The sequence below is a fragment of the Panthera onca genome, chromosome D1 (genome assembly GCF_046562875.1).
Source record: "Panthera onca isolate mPanOnc1 chromosome D1, mPanOnc1 haplotype 2, whole genome shotgun sequence".
NCBI classification, from domain to species: domain Eukaryota; kingdom Metazoa; phylum Chordata; class Mammalia; order Carnivora; family Felidae; genus Panthera; species Panthera onca.
Genome location: NC_138348.1, coordinates 88869494 through 88882660, shown reverse-complemented (window position 1 = coordinate 88882660; position 13167 = coordinate 88869494).

Sequence of the window (13167 nt, the reverse complement as noted above, 5' to 3'; positions counted from 1 at the left end):
GGCTTTCAAGTTGGATAGATCTAGGTTTCAATTACCCTCCCCTCACTAGAAAAAGGTGGTGCTTTTACTTGGAAATAATTGAAAATGGATCCCTGTCTCACACCATTATAAATCAACACCAAATGGATTAAGAATACAAATGTCAAAGCAAAACTGGAAAATTTTCAGAAGACATTCATAAACGAATATCTTTATGACTTTGGGATAGGTACTGATTTCTTCAACTGGACACAAACATTGCTAATTATGAACGACAAGATACTTAAACATGACTATATTAAAACTAAGAATTTCTGTTTGCAGACAAAGTCTCCAATAGCTCAAAATATAAGCTACAAATGTGAAGACAATATTGGAGATACACAAAGCCAACGAAAGATTATTTTCACTCCTACAAGTAAGAAAAAACTCAACTCAATTTAAAAATGGGCAAAAACCACAAGGAAGGATTTCACAAAGTAAGAAACATATATGGAACCAGTCAGTGCAGGCTGTGTCTATGGAGGACTTAATGAGATTAAAATAAAGGAATATTTTGATTTGCTTCAAATTTTAAGCAAAAGTGGAGTCTCATATTTTTTTTAAAGAAGCATGTAAATTAATACAGAGTTACCTCATCAATCTTCAGGAAGAGGTGGATTACAATTCATTACCATGAAATGCCAGTTTACACCCATTTGATTAACAAATCTAAGAAGTCTAACAATACCAAGTGTTGGATATCAACAGGGTTTCATACACATTGCTGGTGGGAGGGAAATCAGAAAACCATTTAGCGTTATCTTGTGAAGTTGGATGCTTGCATACCAGCAAATCTATTACGTATGTATCCAATTTCTGTAAGTATATACTCGAGACAATTCGGCTCATGTACACCACGAGACACGTATATAAAAATTACCACAGTTGAACTTATCAAAATAGCAAAAAACTGGAAACAACCTAAATACTCCTTGAAAGGAGAGTGCATAGATAAATTGTGGTATACTTATAAAATGGAATGTTCTGCAGCCTGAAAACCAACAAGCCGCAGGGGTACTCTTTCCAGCATCATGTTGAATCAAAAAAATGCAAGTCCCAGAAGATCACATCCAACATAACAGACTGTTACAAAGTTTGAAAACTATTCAAAATTAAAATGAAACTAAGCCAAGCTAAATAATATACCATTTAGGCACATATACTGCTGTGAAAAGAAAGAAAGAGGAAGAAAGAAAGAAGAAAGAAAGAAAGAAAGAGAAGAAAGAAAGAGAAGAAAGAGAAGAAAGAAAGAAAGAAAGAAAGAAAGAAAGAAAGAAACTTTTAAAAAGAGGCAAGGAAATAAGGAAATGCTAAGCACAATGTTCAGGGTAGTGCTTGTCTCTGGGAGGAAACAGAATAGGAACTATATGTTATTGGTAATATTCTAGCCTTGGTTTGGGCAGTCGGTCCAGAAGTGTTTATTATATTATTTAGTGTGCATAATACATAAATAAGGTAAATTAAAAGATGGCCTTCAAGGGACAAGTGGGGATAATGAACCAATGATTATGATTAATCCAATTATGTGAACCTAAGATCTCATCAATCAATCAAAAAAGAGGAAATCCTGGGCCCATCGCATGCATTGTATAAGCCAGATGTTGCTTACCATTACCATTATCTTAATCCCATTTTTCTTGACTGTGGGAACTAAAAACCATGGGCTATTATAAGGATTAACTGAACAACAATGAGAGTTAGTATATTTTTATAGCATGTTTATTGAGATATAATTCACATCCTATACAATTCACCCACTTCAATTCTACAATCAGTGGGTTTTAGTATATTCATCACCACAATTAATTTTAGAAAATTTTTATCACTCTAAAAGAAACTCTGTATCTGTTAGCCGTCACCCCCTATAACCCCCCATTATGCACTACCCAGCCCTAGGCAACCACTAATCTACTTTCTGTCTCTATGTTCTGGACAGTTCATATAAATGGAATCATACAATATATGGTCTTTTGTGATGGGAGCTAATATTTTTATCTTTCCCTACAGCAGAAATTCTTAAAGTGTAGCTGTGTGAATCCCTGTTAGCCTGTAAATATCTGCAGCTTGGCTGCCCATATCAGTGTTAGCTGTAATCATGACCATCAAAATAACTTTGTTTTAAGTGACTGAGCACTATGTCTCATATAAACACTGTGCCATGTTGTCTTATTCAACGTATGTTGTACAATGCCCTGTGGAGGAGTCAAGTCACTTGGTCAAGTTCCCATGAGTAGTTACTGGTTCAAAGCAGGGTGCCCTACCCAGATCCGTCTGACTCCAGGACCTTAATCACTACCCGCTAATGCCTCTATATATGATGGGATACTATTCCTTTTGGTGGTGGGAGGGGGGGATGGTATAATTGGCTTAATTTTTATACAATAACATTATTGTTCTGCTAATTTGCAGCTTTCCTTGGAGTAAATAGGGTTAAGGGAGTGAGGTATTCTTTGCCTGATTAAAGTTATCCGATATTGAACTTTTTTTTTCCTAGAAAAACGTAACTGTGGGAAGAGCAGCAATTAACACCCCATAGAAAATGTGCTGATGAATGAGTAGTAGACTGTGACTTAAGAGTTGGTAAAACATAAAGAGCTCGCTAAGTCCTTAATTATTGGGACTCAGTTAAAGATGCGTTTCCTGTTCTGACATTCCTGTGAATATCAAGTCAGAGAAACAGAAGCTGCTATATTATGGGCTTTGGGACAGATTTTTTCTGAGTGCCTAGCAACTCTCACTGCATACTAGAAATAAATGACAGATGACAAAGAAATGAGATGGGAGAACCAGTGAAACCTAATTTGATTTCACACATATATTTAAATTACTGTGTAGGGGCACCTGTGTGGCTCAGTTGGTTAAGTGTCCAACTTAGGCTTAGGTCATGATCTCATGGTTCGTGAGTTCGAGCCCCGCACTGGGCTCTGTAATGTCCACACAGAGCTTACTTTGAATCTTCTGTCCCCTTCTCTCTCTACCCCTCCCCCGCTTATACTCTCTCTCTAAAATAAATAAATAAATAGGGGCATCAGTTAAGCATCGGACTTCAGTTCAGGTCATGAGCTCACAGTTAAGCGTCGGAATTCAGCTCAGGTCATGAGCTCACAGTTAAGCGTCGGAATTCAGCTCAGGTCATGAGCTCACAATTTGTGGGTGGGAGCCCTGTATCGGGCTCTGTGCTGACAGCTCAGAGCCTGGAGCCTGCTTTGGATTCTGTGTCTCCCTCTCTCTGCTCCTCCCCCGCTCACTCTCTCCCTCTCTCTCTCAAAAATAAATAAAAATATTAAAATAAATAAACTTAAAAAAATTTTTTAAAGTAAAAATAAACTACTGTGTATATCGTTACTCTGCTAGGCCACAGAGATCCTAGAATTTCTGTAAAGGAGGCGTCAGTATTTTTATTGGAAGAGAATACTCAGAAGAGTATCCTTTGCCCTCATTTTTATAAAGCAGACAACCTTTTTTCTTTGGTTACACATTTATTTGGAGGAAGGGTTGTTGCTTTTGGAAATTGTACATTCTCACAGATAGACACAAAATTCACCACCCCTTCTTCCCCATTTAGCCTCAAGGGAGCTTAACAGGACCTGATTAAGCAAGAAAAGTCATCAAACTTTCTTCGACAGCTCAGAAATCCCTGAGGTGGAGTTGAGTTCTAGGTGAAGGGTTCACATTGGTGTCACACAGAGTTCCCGCGATCTCATCACTGTCCGCCCTTGACAGGACTGCAGTTTCCCTACACTCGCACTGACATCCAGGGGACAGCGTTCATGCTTGAGACCTGAGGAAAGAAACACCTGGCTGTGATTACCTGCAACTACATAGTTTTTTCGAATACTGTTAATTTTTTTTTTTTTTTTGATTACTTCATGATCTATTTCAAGGAGAGCAGGGACTTCTAGTGGAGCCCAGGCTCTACAGGTCTACCTTTCTGTCTCTGTCCCCTGACCTCCTTCACACTATCTCTGAGGTTTCTAGATTTTTTTTCTCCTTGCTGAGCACCTTTCCCTTCCCCCACCTCCATTGTAAAAGAGGAAAACAAGGCACTGAGTCACATGACTTCAGCCCAAAGTGGCAGTGATTCTCAGTCTACTCCAAATCCCAAATACTAGGAAGAGAGGTCTGAATTCATACCTTACTAATCAGGGGAACATTCCTTCCACTCTGAGAAAAAAATAAAAATAGCTTAAGAAGAAAAATCTTGGCGGCACCTGGGTGTCTTAGTTGGGCATCTGACTCTTGATTTTGGCTCAGGTCACGATCCCTGGGTTGTGGGTTGGAGTCCCCTGTGTCAGGCTCCATGCTGAACAAGGAACTGGCTTGGGATTCTCTCTCTCTCTCTCTCTCTCTCTCCCTTTGCCCTTCTCCCCCACTCGTGCACTCTCTTTCTCTCTTTAAAACGAAAAAGGGGGCACCTGGGTGGCTCAGTAAGTTAAGCGTCCAACTCTTGATTTTGGTTCAGGTCATAATCTCCCACTCCGTGACTTCAAGCCCCACATCAGGCTCTGTGCTGACAGTGCGGAGCCTGCTTGGGATTCTCTCTTTCCTCTCTCTCTCTCTCCCTCAAAATAAATAAATAAACTTTAAAAAATGAAATAAAAGAAGAAGAAGAAGAAGAAGAAGAAGAAGAAGAAGAAGAAGAAGAAGAAGAAGAAGAAGAAAGAAGAGGAGGAGGAAGAAAAACTTTGGCTAGTTCATGACAATAGAAGAAAATCACTAGTGGCTGGTGTGTGTCTATGGAGGGCTGTGTTGCCTCAGTTTATTCTTACCTGGAGCAGGTTGTACCAGAGAATGGATTGTAACTTAAAGCAATAAAAATGGGAAATCTGAAAGAGCTATATTTAATCCAGAGTGATACAGAGGGTTTTTTCTCAAAGTCACTAACACATAGGCTCCATGAGGGCAGAGAGTTTATTGCTTGGAACTTACAAGGCACTCCACAAAAAAGTATTAAATGAACATGTGAACCCAATACGGACCAATGCGGTGGGTCATCAACAAACCTGTTTCCATCTACTGACAGGATTGAGGGCAAGGAGAGAAGGGCTGGAAGTCAGTTCCTCCCATTTCCACCGTTAGGAGACCTATTGCACCTGTCACTACCACCTCCCCTACTATGAGTACTGCTAATTATACTACTTGCTATTATTAACTGTCCACTCTATGCCAAATATCATCCCAGGCAACTTACATTTATACACATATTTACATTGAACTTTACCTACCCATAAGGTAGGTATTATATTCCCATTTTATAGTTAAGGAAACTAAAACTCACAGAAGTAATTTGTTCTCAGTCTGCTCTCAGTTAATGAATTGAAAACTAGGGATTATAATGTACTCTGACTGACCCCAAAGCTCACTATATTTTTCTATACTATCAAGATGTAAAGGGGGAAAGATGTGTATATCTTTGTTGCTATTAAGAGATTCTCAAGGGAAATCACGTGCCTTGTTAACAGAAAAAAATCAGCCCCAATCAACTCCAACATGAATCGACCGTCTCCATTCTAATGTTATTATATATGGTATTGATGTTGCAGTTTCCTATTGCATTCTTCTAGAATTCATCTCAAGTTTGTAATGCATGATTAGACATTTGCATGTGTTCTCACTAATTTATATATAGTGTTATGCATGGATGTCTTATCTTCCTGAGAACAGAGTCATGTCTTCTGATGTATGCTCTATCATACCTAGGAACTGTTAGCCACTGTGTAAATATTCACAGAAAGATCAAGACTCTGGCACTAATCTCCAGAGACTTAAAGGATATTTAAATAGTTCCTTGATGCAACATCCTTATTGACTGATTACTATAAAAGATTATGAACCATATTGTGCCTCTCCTGGAAGTGATAAATCATTTCACCATATAAAGTCTTGGAGTCTGAACTGACTGCTCTCCCTCCTTAGCTTAGGGGCCCCCACCTGAGGTTCAGAAGCTGGGGGTGGGGCGGAGCTGGGAGGATGGAAAGGGGAAAATGAGGATGGAATGAAGGAGCTCTCAGGGGCTCCTGGATGGCTCAATAGGTTAAGTGTCCAACTTCGGCTCAAGTCATGATCTTGCTGTCCATGGGTTTGAGACCCGCATCAGGCTCAGTGCTGACAACTCAGAGTCTGAAGCCTGCTTCGGATTCTGTGTCTCCCTCTCTCTCTTCCCCTCCCCCGTTTACACTCTCTCCCTCTCTCTCTCTCTCTCAAAAATAAATAAACATTAAAAATAAAGAAAAGAAGGAAGGAGCTCTCAGATTAATCCTGTAAGTTCATTATACCGGAAAGGTGGGTCCGGGAAAGCCATGTTTGACAAGTAACGGGCCTTGCCTGTATGACTCAGCAGCCTCTAGCATGGCAGCCGAGCTGAGCTGGTTGAAGGAAGCACAGTTCCTCAAGGCCTGATGAGTGAGGTTATGAAGAGCTCACCGAAATGCATTTCAAAGCCATTGACTATCTCAGTAAGATGCTTCAAAACCAGGCTTAGAATTAATCCAAAAAGAAGGTGTCTTGATCCAAGTCCACAGTGCATGGGAACAATTCACCCATCATCTGCCAGGAGGCCTTGGTCCATGCAAACTGGGAAATTGTAACAAAGTTCCGCTGAGTGTGCCACCCATTAGTAAAGGGCCACTGGCTCCCAAAGGCTCTGGGATTTAGACGCTCAGCCTCTACAGCGAGGCTGCTTCATGTTCCTCTGGCTTCTTCCACTGAAGCATACCAAAGTGCTTTCCCAGGGTGGATTATTTATCCCACTGGGTGGATGAGGCTCAGAGAAGCCAAGTCTTGCCTGCAGCCAACCAGCAAATCAGTTCCTGAGATTGGAATTGAGACCCAGGCCTCCTAGCCCTATTGTGGCCATTGGGTGGCACCTTCTGAGGGACTCTGGAGGACAGCAGAGGCCACAGGCAAGCCCTCTCGCGTGGGAACTATGACAGACGAGGGGAATAGGGCCCGGGCAGAGGTGGGGCACCGCAGATCCAACAGCAGAGCAGAAAACAACTCAAAATGCACATCCTACCTCAGGTGTATAAGTAGCATTGTCTTTGTCAATAAGGACATTAGTATTGAGAATAGTGATTGTATGATTGTAAAATATTGGAGTTGGAAGAAGCCCTGGGAGAGCATCAATCAAATTCCTTTTGTTTCCTGGTGAAAAAATGGAGATCCAGAAAGACTAACTCACTGCTCAAGGTCACACAGGGGGCTCATGCCAGAGCGAGGACTGGAGCCCGTGTATCTTAAGCATTGACCCTGTGTTCTTTCTAAATGTTGAAAGTTCATACAATAATTAAGTGTTCTTTTGCAGCACCTTGACACTAAGTAAATCACCACCTCAAACAGTAGCTGGCCTTCCCCTGCACTTTCCTGCTATCTGAACTGAAATGGCATAAAGAAACCAGAGGTGCACAGCTCAGACCTGTAATCTAACACGTAGAACCTCCTAAACTTTCTACTCATTTGGTCTTGGACCCAAAATTAACTCAGCCATGGAAAGAATTGGTGGTACATTTCAGGGAGGCGCTTGGAGATCTGGCTTCTAGGGGCTGGTGAAGCTGGTCTCACTGGTAAGGTCAGGCCCAGTCTGGGGTAGGTATCTCTAAAAAAAAAAAAAAAAAAAAAAAAAAAACAAAAAGAAACGTGTCTGGAACAGTGTTCTCAGGCTTCTTGCCCGGGCCTCGCACTCCACTGAGTGACAATCGGCTCTCAGCAGAGGTGGCAGCTGCCAGCGGGAGGCTCTCACAGCGCTCACCCACCAGGTGTTCTTCCCAGCAACCACATTGGCCTGGCAGGGAGCGCCCCATCCAGGGTGCTGGGAGGAGCGAAGGAGGTACAGCTCCCTCTTCAGCGGTCCAGGTGTCAACAGAGGGGACGTGGATCTGCCTCTCCCTTAACAAATAAATACGACTTTTATGGGCTGAGTAATCCCACATGGGATGAGCCAGACTGTCAGTTATCCCAGGTTTTCCAGCCTGGCTCATGGAGCCCATCGCAATTCCTCTAAGGAGTAGCGTTTCTAGCACGCCGGCCAACCCCTGGGCAGCCATGAGGCTGCACATTCCCCCCCTGGAGTTATGGGAAGCCAAGTGTTCCTGGGAGCTGCTACTCCTCCTTCAAATCCCACCTCCCCCCTCGCTTTGGCAAATGTCCTGCTCTAGTTCCCAATCTTTATGCTCATGGTCTCTGTGCAGGTGCAGGTCAATCCCTCCCGCTCAGACCCAAGAGACAAGAGGGAAGTTGCTGAGAAGATGCGTTTAAGGAAGGAAAACACTTCCTTGTTGAGAAAGACATCAGCCCCAACCTTTTTCATTCTGCAAACCACTTTCTGACTTCAGTGAAATAGGCCAAGAGTCAGGCTCTTTTCATCTTCCTCTTGATTCTGTTCCAAGGCCGGGCCTCTGTGCACCAGAGCGGCAGTCTGGCTGGGTCCTGACAAGTGAAAAGGGGCAACCACCAGGTTAGAAGCTAAGTTCTTGAGTTCAACAGTGCCTGCCCTCTAGCCACCTACGAGAGAGAGCGAGAGCGAGAGCGAGAGAGAGAGGGAGCTCCTGGAGTGAACATGGAAAGAGTGCAAGATCAGAGGTCCTGGGGTCTGTTACTTGCTTAGGTGTTAGTGAACATTCCTGAACCTGGGGTTCCTCATCTGCAAACTGGGGATGGTAATACCTCTCTGCCTCACTTCACGTAATTGTGAGAATAAAGTGCGTTAGAATAAATGAAGGCTTTGAATCGCGGACGAGTACTCCATTCCAAGTCCTCATTTTGCTCTCCTGAGCAGTCATGGTGTCCGCACCCTGGCTGGTTTAGCCACTCCCACCCAAGGGAGGATAAAAGAGGTGAGTCCTGAGGTTTTTGTTTGCCTCTCTCTTTCCTGAAAATATTCTACAAGCACTGTGCCAGGCACTGCTCAGGGAAAAAAGTGGACAAAATCCCTAATTTCAAGGAAGGAAAGAAGAACCAGCTCCCTAGTCCTAGCCCATGGTGGCGACTGCCTGATCCAGGAGGGAGTAAACTTTGGGACAATACAAACTGTATCAGCCTTCAGCAAGCACCTGACTGATGAATATCCATAATGATAAGAGATCTTCCTGGACCTTTCAGGACTTAACACCAGCCGAGAACCCCGGGAAAAGCAGCGATCCAAGCCATTCTGAGTGGTCACCCACCTTCCATCTTCCGACGGGTCAAAGTGCTGGAGCCTCTGACTCACACAAGCCGATTTTTTAGCATGGGGTCACATTAGGGTCAGCTGTCAATCCCTAATGCTAGAAAAGCTCACCTCTGACTTAGTCACGATCTCCAGGGTTTTTACCTACAAGCAATGAATTGGCACTTTCCACAGCGGAATGACGATTGGGCCCCTTTAGAGCCTCATTAAGCTCCATGACTTAATGACTCTCCTGGTTAATGGAAGCAAAAGCCATATAAGTGGTCACAGCTGCCAGGAACTTTGGTGAAAGAGCGAAACTTTCCGAGCAGGTCAGGGAGTAGCAGCACTAATCCCCGAGCCGCCCCCATCCCCCGCCCTTATCTCAGGCTTGTTTTGACAGCTCACAGAGCCAGGTCCCACGAGAAGAACATCAATATTGCTCCTTTCCCTTTTCACGTCTTTTGCTCCAACCCATCGTTTGCCGCAGGGGGAAGGAAGAAACAATCAAGCATTGTCTTGTTCTGGCCCGGTGTGTCAGGGCCTCATGGAATAAATATTATTTGCCTGGGAGGGGAACTGGCTGGCAGACAGCTCACAGCATAAAGTAAGGGTTGGGTAGGAGGACGGGGAGGGTGGTGATGTTTGGGTTTGGTTTTATTATGAGTTTAATCTTTTTCTCCCTTGGTTCTGTGGGTTTTTCTCCCCCGGACAGGCCATTAAGCACGAAGCCAGTGTTGTACAGGGCCTCTGCCAGGAAGAAACAAAAGATTTTTTGCAGCGTGTGTCCTTGCTCACTCCCTCCTTCCCCCCACCGTCCAGCTCTGGGTGTGCATTCTGGGGACTCTCACAGGCTGAAGAGAACATCTTGGAACATTCCACCTTCCATGGCAGCCCCTTGGCACCCCAGATGTCTTACCCGATGCAGTTTATGACTCTTTAACTCTACAGGCAATTGTGGTCAGGACAGCAGCCCCCTCTGTGGGTCTGGGGAGACAGGAGCCCCAGATATCCCAATTGGTTGCCTTTATTGAATTCCTAACGTATACAGTTCAGTAGATACTCGGGCATGCTGCATTTCAAGTTCCCTTTGTGCCTTGTGCCTGAGGAAAGCCTTCCATGGAATAAAAACTAAAGAACAATCACTGACTAAGAGACAGACATTTGAGGGACTGCTCCAGAAAGGCCAAAGCCTCCTGGCCGTCTCAGGAGAAGAGGCAGATAAGACACACAGGGCCTTGCTGCCTTGCAACAGCTACAAAGCTGTGGGGGTAGTAAAGGGGTGTCCCTCTGCTGTGCAATCCAAAGTCCCCCTTCTCCTCCCCACAATCCTTTCCCTCGTCCCTAAAATCTATTTTTGAGTGCGAGCCACCTACCTAACCACTATAGTAATAGCTACTAATGATTGAGAACTTGCCATACATTGGAAAATTGTGCTAAGTGGTTTTACATATATTATCTCATTTAACAGAATGGTAGGCCCATCAGTCCAATTCCATAGATGAGAAACTGCCACTTAGAGAGGCTAAGGAACCTGTGCAAGGTTACACAGCTAATAAGAAGGCTTCAAACCCACCTCTATCTGCCTCCAAACCCTTAATTAAGCTCTCAGAAGCACTTCTCAGAAGTGGGGATGGTTTTGTGAAAACACTCCCACCCCCCAGTCAGCCAGGGCACACCTTTGCCCTGGGAGGGGTGCCATCCTGTGGCTGTGGTGGGAGTCGTACTGGCCTCAGAGAATGGCAGCCATGACCTGGGCGGTTTGAGCCATTGTGCCGTCTTCACATGCCAGAGAGGCTTTGTTCCCAGAGGGCAGAGAGCCTGCCTGAATACTTGACTTAACTATTTCTGTATCCGAAGTTATTTCGTGCTTTCCTCCATGCCACACACCATTAGGGATTTAATACGTGTTTTCTGAGCATGATAAAGATCTCACCATCCCAGCCAATGAAGTAAACATTGCCCCCCTTGTCTCAATCAGAAACAAAGAGCCACAGAAGGCAAAGCTGTCCTGAGCACTCAGCGCAGTGTGTGGAGGGCAGGGGCGTGAGTCCCGCAGACCTTGCTTTGGATCCTGGCTCAGCCATACACACGCAGGGTGCCTGGGGCAAGCTGGCTGACCTCCGCAAGGCTGAGTTTCCTCAGACACCCACCCTGTAGGTTACCGTCAAGCTTAGTGAGAAGCTGCCCACAAAGCAACTTGCCGGGCAGAGCAGGGCTTTAATGTTAGTTTCCTCATTCAGTGCATCTCTCTCTTTCAGGAGAGTTCTCATTGCTAAAGAATCTTGATTCACCTCTGCCTTGGGACATTCCCACCACCACATAACGGCTGGCATCACACTGGGCTGGCCAGCATGAGGCCCAGACCCGGGGCCACTGCTCCCCTCAGTGGTGCAGATGAGACCAGGTGGGAGCTTGGTAACGAGGTGTAACTCAAGGGGGAATAACAAACAAGACATAAAGCCAGACGAACCTGTGCCCCTTGTGGCCCACTATAGGGAGGGAGGCCTCTCGGCCCAGCCCCACTGTCTCCAGTCTGTCTAGGGTCCTCAGGGCCCAGGCTGAAGAGAAAGACGTTGAGGTTCTAGAGCTCTCTCTCCCACCCAAGACCTACTTTTGGAGTTCTCACTTCCAGTCTGAACACAGGCCTTCTCCACAGATGGTCACCAGAGTAAGTGTTCCTTTCCCAGAGTCCCCTCCACCCCACCTCCTTCCATTCAGGAGGACAGCGTATCAGTCCACCACAAGTAAACCCTGCATCTGTCCAGCAGAAATGGCACAGGAGGGGAAGTTGATTACAAGTGCTTTTTCTTTATGCTCTTTCATTGGATCCTCACAACAACCCTGTCAAGTAGTTTGGGATTATCATTCCTAACCGGCAGACAAAGATATTTTAGCTTGGAAAGTTTCAGTGAACTGACCAGGTTCACAGCTGGCTAGCAAGTGGCAGGGGAATCACCGGTTCTAAGTCCGGTTCTCTGGTCTCTCTGCCCTTGAGCCCAGGATACCAACTCCAGCAAGTGCACCTCCCCTAGGAAGGAAGCTGGGGCTCTCCTACAGGCCAGCATGAGAGAATTTCCTAGAAGTACTCAGTGAAATGAGCACCGGATGAAGCCTCAGGCACAAGGCAAGGAGGCCTGATAGTTGTCCCTCTCTCTGCCAAGTGGTAGATCGGGAGAGCTGGCTTCAAGGGCAGGCTTTACCACTTGGAAGACGGTAAGGGTCTGAAATCATTACCCTCAGTGCCTCAGTTTCTCCATCTGTAAAATGAGTAACAAATTAATATATATAAAGCCCTTAGAATGGTGCCTACTATATAGTAGTTATTAAATAAACATAGGTATCGGGGCACCTGGGTGGCTCAGTTGGTTGAGCGTCTGACTTCCGCTCAGGTCATGATCTTGCAGTTTGTGGGTTCGGGCCCCAAGTCAGGTTCTGTGCTGACAGCTTGCTCAGAGCCTGGAGCCTGCTCCAGATTCTGTCTCCCTTTCTCTCTGCCCCTCCCCCACTCACACTCTGTCTCTCTCTCAAAAATAAACATTAAAAAAAATTTTTTAATAAGTAAATATAGGTATTTTGTAAACATTTTTCTTGTTGTTACTATTATTTCCTCTTAAAATTTTGTGAGGAATAAATGAGATGATGGATGCGAACACATGCTGTAAGCTGCAAAGATCAGGGATGAGCTGTCACACATGCTGACAGGATAAAAGGAAAAGAAACTTGGCCTCTGAAGATGTGCTCAAAGAGTCTCAAAACCTTCAACACAAAACACAGAACTACTCCAAAAAGCAATCCTTTGCCTTCTTGTTTTGTTTGTTCCACTTCAATTTTAGATCAGATCTTTTAAGTCCTGTGTCTAGCTGCTTGCATTTCATTTAGTAATCCTCCCTCACCACATGCCATAGGCGTTAAAGAAGCAGAGCCTGGTCTAAGCAGCCCTTGGATGTCTTTGTGTGAACAGAGAATATAATTGCGCTCTGTCTCTCTTTCTCAGGTAATCC